Source organism: Nelumbo lutea, chromosome 2 (genome assembly GCF_056320005.1).
Source record: "Nelumbo lutea isolate HS-2025 chromosome 2, American lotus-T2T, whole genome shotgun sequence".
Lineage (NCBI taxonomy): Eukaryota > Viridiplantae > Streptophyta > Magnoliopsida > Proteales > Nelumbonaceae > Nelumbo > Nelumbo lutea.
This window is the reverse complement of record NC_142685.1, coordinates 11,929,476-11,937,770: the sequence shown is the minus strand read 5'-3', so window position 1 is coordinate 11,937,770 and position 8,295 is coordinate 11,929,476. Positions and strand designations below refer to the sequence as shown.

Sequence of the window (8,295 nt, the reverse complement as noted above, 5' to 3'; positions counted from 1 at the left end):
CTTGGAGTAATAGAGTCATCCTCTCCACATGGACCTATTTTAGAAGAATTTAATTCTTGAATGTTGCTTGATGTTTCGAGCATCCCACTTCTATTTTTTTTTTTTTACTTGGAACTTGGTAAATAGTAACGAAATATACTTTTAGTCATGGTTTTTAAGACCATACCAGATCGGACGGTCAGATCGAAAAAACCGGGAACCGATCATCTAATTGGTTTCGTTTTCCCCCAAAATCGCTTTTTCCCCAAAACCATTGATTTTGGTCAACAAACCGTTGAACTAGCCGATTAATCGTTTGAACGGTTTTAACCGTTTTTCAAATTTTTAATTTTTTTAAACTTTTTATTTTTTTATCAGAACGAGCCGACCGTTCGAGTCAAACAGTTGGACCATTCGAACCGATAACCAGACCTGACCGATTTGATCACCAGTTCGATTTTAAAAACCATGCTTTTAGTCTCTCAAAAAGAAGCAGTAAATTGGCATGGGCTCCTTTCGGCCATTCCTTCTATTTTTTTAAGTGCTTATAAGTAGTCTTGTTCTTACATGGCAGCAGCCGTGTTCTTTCATTTTGTTTGTTTGCCAAGCAAATGAATAAAATAAAACTTGAAATGAAGCAAAGTGAAATCAGGAACAAGAGTAAAATAGATGGAAATTTTTCATGCAAAATATTTCAGCTAGTATTTCTCTCTCTCGTGGTAAAAAGTAAAAACCTTGTTTTTTTTGTTGCTTTTCATTTGAAATATTGTGACTGATAAGGAAAACAAGGTTTATGGTAGTAGTACAAGAAGTATAATTCAAAATATCAGCATGAAAAAGAAATACTTTTAATTTTTAAATTAATTTTACAGTTAAATGAACGGTATTAGGCTCTACAGCCAAACTTTGATTTCTTTTTCATTCTTTTGGAAATTGGATACAATCATCGGAGTGAGAAAATGTCGGGGATTACCCGTCCTCAGATCGTTGGTTGCAGGGCGGATACATGTCGGGGATTCTCCATCTGTGATAAGGCCGGGGATGGGAATTGAGTCTTTACACTGATACTAAGAACGGGGCTGGGACGGGTGCGGAGATTTTAGTCACAGGGCGCGGATGGGGAAGGGGTGCCCCGCCCTGTTGCCATCCCAAACAATAACATCACTGCGATTTGGGTATTAGTTCGGACTGTTGGGTGCGAGTGATTCAGGACTGGATCCGTGATGCATTCACAAGTGCCAAGTAGTTAATGAGTTCATCAGACGCAATAAGTCCCAACGCAAATCAATATATAAAACCCTAAGTGACCAGTTCAGAGTTGAGACTTCGAGACATAGATGTCGATCGTAAATTAATATTAGGATGAATTTCCACTATCACGTGTGTCTCAAGTCAGGTAATTAGACTAATAGTGGTCTGGTTTGAGTTAGGGCATGGCCGCAAATATGGCTGGATGGATCACCATTCACCCATGCCAGTGCATCGGCATGATTGAACTACGTAGTCCAAACTTCGTTTTTCTTCCATTAAAAAAAGAAAAATTTATTGATTAGTGATTTTGGTCTTCGAAATTTAAAATGTCATAATTTAATAGCTATTTTTAATAAAATATTAAAATGGTATTTAAAAAGAGACAAATGTATTTTGATTATTATCTAATTTTGTTTATCAACCATCAAACATTAAGGTTCCGTTTATTTGCAATACATATTTTCTAACGAGTGCATAAACATTTTAAAATCTGAATTGTATTTGCATTCGTGAACCTAAAAGAGGGTAAATATGCAGTGCATATATTTGTGTTTGCATTCCAATCAGACGTAGCCTAATAAAAATTGAACGTCCCAAATCCTTATCTCTTCTATTAAAAAAAAGTCCAGATCACCAACAAGGATTGAGAATGTTGATTTTTTATCAATATTTGATGATTAATAGAAAAAAAATAGATGACATTGGAAGGACATTTGTATCTCTTCAGAGACCACTTAACAACCGGTTAACAGCCGATTAACAACAAATACTGGATTAGTATATTTTGAAAGTTTGGATAATAAATTATGACATTTTAAAGTTAAGAGACCAAAGTACAGATACTAATCTAAAATTTTTCAAAAAAATAAATAAAAACATTATGCTTTTCTACTAAACTTAACAGAACCGCTCCCGCAGAAGCTGCTCCAGGAAGCGTAGAAGTAAAAGACGTAGCAACCGCAGAAAATTGAACAGTCGTTCAAAGATATTCTAACCGGAGCTGTTGTTAATCAAACCACCGATATCCAGAGGCGAGAAGATGTTAAATCAAAACTACTCGAGCTGAGCTTTTCTTTGAGATGAAGATGAAATGGTTGAGACGGAATTGGGATCTCCTGCACTACTTCGTTCCTCATTCTATATCCCCCCAATCTCCGCGGAGTCGGGATCTCTTGCACTATTATTATACATAGAGTGCATGTGACCATTTTTTCATATTTAAATTTCACGTGTGCTAATGGGAGTAAAATACGTTTCAAACATCCTCCCATTCTATTTCTAATTTGTTGAATTTTTAAAAAGAAATAAAAAATATGGATTAGGGTTTCTTCATCCTATTTCATTCAAATAAAAAAAAAAATTATAGAGCTAAAACTAATCAGAAAAAACCACCAATAAGAATTCCGAATTCTGACTTCGAAAATTAAACGTCTGAAAGTAAGACGATTCTCCAACTTTTACATGATTATCAACTGGAATTGTGTTCTATCACTTATTATTACTAAGAAGTTTGTTTACTCTTGTCGAGTCCGATCCTCTACAAGTCTATTTCGAGTGCAAGATGTCACAAACAACCGAACTATGTGAGATTCTTGAATGTAAGTCTGGCTCTGTACTTGATGTCTACTAACCCAAACATTGCAGATATTTATGTATCTATGCCTACGGCATCATCAATGATCAATACATAAAGTTGGGTTCAGACAGGTATTTGAGGGTTTGAGCCAATAGAATCATTCGGGTGGAAGAAAGTAAAATTTACAAAAGGTGTCCCAGCTTCAGGCGTTCAACTCTTAGAAGTCGGAATTCCTATTTGAGGCTTTTTTTGCTTAGTGATATTCAGCTATGTAACAGGAGTCAGAAGCCTGTTTTTTATTGTTTTAAAATTTTAATATAAAGACGTTTGAAACATCTATTACTCCCACTCTTTGATTCCATGTTCAGGAAACCATCAGGGAGGATTGTGCAAGAGATCTAAACTCATCTCGGGGGTATGATTTTCCAACAAGTATGGGTATGGGGATGGACGCCCCACCCAGTCACCTTGATACTTGTACAATTTGTCAGTCATGGACAGAATTTTCTGGATTATTTGACAAGACCTTTATATGAAATTGAATATTTATAAAATAAACATTCAAAAGAACAAAACCCCCCCGCGCTTTATACATCAATGCCCACCCATCAATTGGCATCAATTCTAACCTGACATCCACCCCAACTGAAATTTGGCCCTACAAATTTTGACCGTCTGATCAGTCATTTTCCCAATTTTTTTCAAAGGTTTTCTCCCTTTCATTCTCCTTACGTCACTGTTCTATTGAAAATTTGAAAGTTTATACTGCAATTCTTCTACTAAATATTTTTCTTAAATTAAATTATATCAAATGGTTTTTTGACTTTGGAGAACTTGATACGATCCAACAAGAGGAAGCAAAACTACTCATCCATCCAAACTCCACATTCAAAATATGGGTAACTGTTTTTTATCCTTATTCACATATGGGTAAAATATAAAAACTTCTCTTAGGTTTTTTTGCCAATATATATCTATTTTTATTTATACTATTATAGAAAATGTGAATAAATTATCCATAATTCTAAATTTTTTCTCGACTAAAATATCTTTCTAAATTTGGTCCTTCTATTATAATTTGAATATTAATTTTCAATATATTTCATTATCTCATTCCCATATTGTAAGGCATTTAGTTCCCTTTCCTTTTGTTGAATCCTATACATTTAAGGCATTTTAGCTTATCATTATTAAATTTCACTAATTACACGAACAGATTAAAGATTCTAAGCATAAATTGGGTTCAGGGTAGGGGTGAACAAATAAGTAGATCCTATCTAGAACCAAATGAAACCAATCTCAATTTGACCTTAGACCAATTATATCCAATCTGTTACAAATCTCACTTGACCATTGAGGCCATGTTTGGTGAAAGACCCATATAACGATAATATATGTATTAAATTGTCTAATTTAATCAATAAAGATAATTTAAGTTTTAAACCTTAAGTCATAATTATTAATCATGTTTTTAAAGAACATGCTCCGTTTTTTAAAAGGGAGAGTAAAAAAATACAGATTCTATATCAATAGACCCTAAAATAGGTTCATAGAATACGTTCCAAAACTTAACTAACCCATGCTCATCATTAATTCATGCAACTAAGGTTAAGACCCAAACCAAACCTAAAAATTAAAATAGCCCAACCCATATAAAATTGCAGACTGAATCAGTTCAAGCTTGGATTAAGCCTGTCCAAGTTGCACCTTTACTTATTTGAAGCGGTTCAATACAGCTGAACCAACTTAACTGAGTATTAAGCTCAGCACTCCCAAAGTTCAAACCGTTTTGAATAGCATTTTAGCATCCAAACAGGATTGAACATTCAGAATCAATGTTTAAAGTATAGTTATGTATCAGTCCATATTGATCAATAGGTATCATTTCGGGACCCTTCAAATACGCCCCTATGGTGGACGTATCGGGGTCTGACCGCTTCAGGGGATGGGGGGGTCCTAGACCAACTCCCCTGAACCAGTTTTAAAATAAAAAAATAAATAAAAAATAAAAAGTAAAAAAACGAATATCGAATATCAGACGTATCGATTTTGAACCTTAATCTGAATATGAAAACCAAAAACTAGTGCCCGTCGCCAGGCTAGGATAAATGACGAGCTTGGCAGGTAAGACTGACAAACCACCCCAATTAACCGATAAAACTGAGACCTTCATTAGCAATGTGTTAAAACACTGCCTTTGAGCCCCACCCCAAAGCACAACATAAAATTGGCTACGCCATTCAACATCACATCGGCAAAATAGTGAATAAAAGGAAAAGTTTAAACACGCACAAAAATCAAAACCGAAACTGAAACCTACAAAATTAGTATTTATGATCACAAAAATCAAACACCCTCCGGAGGCAACCCATGCAAGTTGAAACAAGTACAGGCAGGCAACCCTACAAAATTAGTATTTATGATCACTATACCACTCATTAAAAAATTAAGTTATATCTATAATATTTCATAATTTTGTTTTATTTTAATATATTAGTTTGATAATATTTGTTTATTTTCAATTTCATCATAATCGTGCCCTCGCATCGTATTCTACAGTTCTGAACATATAAAATATGCAGAGAGAGAGAGAGAGAGAGAGAACAAACAAAAACATTGCACATCTGTGAAATAGCAGCATACCGTAAATAAATCATAAAAAAGTAAAACGGGCTATCGAGTAATTTGAGTGTAGAGGGCCCATTTGTCTGGGGCAAGGCCCACCGAGCAGACCCACCGCCCCAGCCCTAAAGGCCTTGACGCCATACTCGGATTGGGGGGCATTTCCCATTTCCCATCTCCCACTTGCACCTTTCGAAGGATCCACATCACTTCCTCTCGTGCAATCCATTCCAGGAACCCCCACATTTGTAAAAACGTACTTGAGATTTCAGAATCAGTCCAACAGTGACAGGGCAACGAGTCCCCAACCGACCAGCTCCAATTGGACACATGGCACAGGCCACATGATCAGATGCACCCTTGGACCCCAACACTCTCGTTTCCTTTGTTATCCACTTGTTTCCCCACGAATCCAACAATCTAACCTCTCTATCTCCATGACTCCATCACAAAGCATTAAGTAAACGGAAAATGGGTTTTGCATTGCCTCTCTCCCTTAAAGACAACTAGACGGGAGAGAGGAGAGACACCCCGCAGTGTTCAAATCAGCCCCCCACGAGATTCCCCCTCTCCCAACATCCCACAGCACATCCCCCCGCCGTGTATTGGGAACATCTCCCGATGATACATAACGGGGATGTGCCGTGGGGGCTGATTTTGCATTTCAACCTCACACACTACAGTCTTCGGAGATGAGTCCCACTCATCACCCCAACTTGTGAAGAACGCCGCATCCAACGGATCTAATCCATCTCACCTAGGGGGACGTTGTTCATTGGTTATGGCCATTCCTTGTTTTTATTTTCCTTTTCATCAACCATCTCATGTACATCCAAATCCAGCTCTAGATCATACTTTATGAAGAGTCTGATTCCAGTACCATTACCATTGATTTTCCCATCCGTAGAACGTACTATGGGACTTTCTCACTCTCGGTAATAAGGTGCACGGGGGGAGTGTACGTGGACCCTATCCCCTCTCCTCCGCCCTCATCGACTAAAACGACATTTCCTTTTCTCTAATAAGATTTCATACGCCCATACGAGGAGAATGGGTTGAGAGTGAAAGAAGATGGATGATGGTAAGACGAGTCGGAGTCTCCTTAGACTATGAGCCCAAAATGGACGGAGACGGACAATCAAACTTTAAACTTAGCGCATCACCACCATAGCACATCGTGTACGTCACCGGTTCATCCTCCACCCAAGAAAACTTCTTTAGTTCCTTTTAGTATATCGAAACAATAGGAAAAAAAAGACTTTGAAAAACTAAACTTTCCGAGTTCCAACAGGCAACGATCGATTAGATAATGTTGATGAGCTTTTAGCTCGCTTGGAATGGATAGTGCGAGACTGCAGATAACGACTAGACGCCGTGGCTAATACAAAAAGCATGGGAGTCAAACGTTCTGTTACCAGTCATCAGAACTCAGAAGTTTTTTTTTTCAAGAAAAGAAAAGGCAGACCTGCGAAACAAGAGTCAAACCGCAAAAACAGAAAAGAGAAAAACAAAACTAGCAACTCCTTCGGAGTTCTAGGGCTGCTTCTTTTCTGAGCCACCACTCCGGGAGCTCGTAGAGAGAAAGAGACAGAATAGCAGAGCGATAAGCAGAAAAGAACAGGAAAAATAGATCATTATAAACCAGAGAGAGGGAGAGAGAGGTAAACTAGCTAGTAGAGAACTAATATTAGCAAAATAACCAAAAACCGGAAGAATAAAGCGAATGACATACCAAAATGCTGAGTATTGCTCCTCTTGCTCCAATTGATGCATAGAAACAGTATGAAAAGCCGATAAAACTCAGGATGGATAGCGCTAATGATGATTTAGAGACAGACGGTGAGAGAGAAAGGAAGGAAGAGCTGAGTTAAACGCGCCTATCATCATCTATGGCGCTATCCCTCCTGAGCTTTACAGAATTTCCTTACACCTTTTCATCAACAGAAACCAGAAATCTCCTATACGACGGTTCGCGTGACCAGAATAAAAGAAAGGAGGCCTGCTAGCTCTCAACAAACGTGTTGGGTAGATGGCCAACGGGTGTATTTATAGGAGAAGAGGAGATTTGCCAACGTGGTGGAAGGCCAGAGACAAGCATCAACTCTGGTTGGAACATGAGAAGATTGACCACACAGACCACAGTCAGGCCATGGCGATGAGTGGGGAAGTGAGTGTTTTTTTGTGGAGGCCCAGATTTGGAGCTTCCCCTATTTTTTCTCTCTCCCTTCTTACCCTTCCACCCTACCGAGTGCCGACTATACGTTTCCTTCCCCACTCCCCCTTGTCGTGGGAATCGGAATACGGCAGAAAATAGAGGATCCGTTTTTTTAGAAGATGTTGTAGTAGTTCGGACAGTTAATATTGACGTATCGAGCTTTTGACATAAGATTTGGATAGTCCGAAAATCGTTTGACAGACCGCAACTTTTCGAAGATCGTTTGGCAAACGCGTATTTTTCCCTGAATCATTTTGAATACTTCTGTGCGATATTAAAATGCGGAAAATGCAGGAAGCTTGAGCGCCCCATCTATTAATGATAACATCTTTCAGGAGTCAAACGAAAATAAATCGATTTTGGTCTTCTCAACTTTGTAAGTAACCAAAAAAAGATGGCACGAAAATACGCGCCAAACGGAAACTTTGTAAGTAGTATTCTCCTGCTTACCAAAACACTGTTTTCGTCAATTCCTCTCAGTTTTTCGACCCAATCCCCATTTAATGCTGAAACCATACCAAAGCACAACTAGAGTTAGTTCCAGCCATTAAAGAAATGCAGATTATCCCAACCATTCTCTCAGATGCAGTATATATAATGTACCAGTGATTTCGTAATTTTGCACGATCTGAGGGGTATGTTGTAAACTGAG

At 37.9% G+C, this 8,295-nt stretch overlaps 1 long non-coding RNA gene across 1 annotated transcript; it reads right to left on the bottom strand.

Moving 5' to 3' along the window:
* Positions 1–1,988: 1,988 nt before the first annotated feature.
* On the bottom strand, positions 1,989–7,448 carry LOC148868590 (uncharacterized). The gene is made up of 2 exons (XR_016106989.1): positions 7,161–7,448; positions 1,989–2,407 (listed from the first exon to the last, which is right to left on the bottom strand). It is a non-coding gene; the product is annotated as an uncharacterized LOC148868590 (long non-coding RNA).
* Positions 7,449–8,295: the final 847 nt, after the last annotated feature.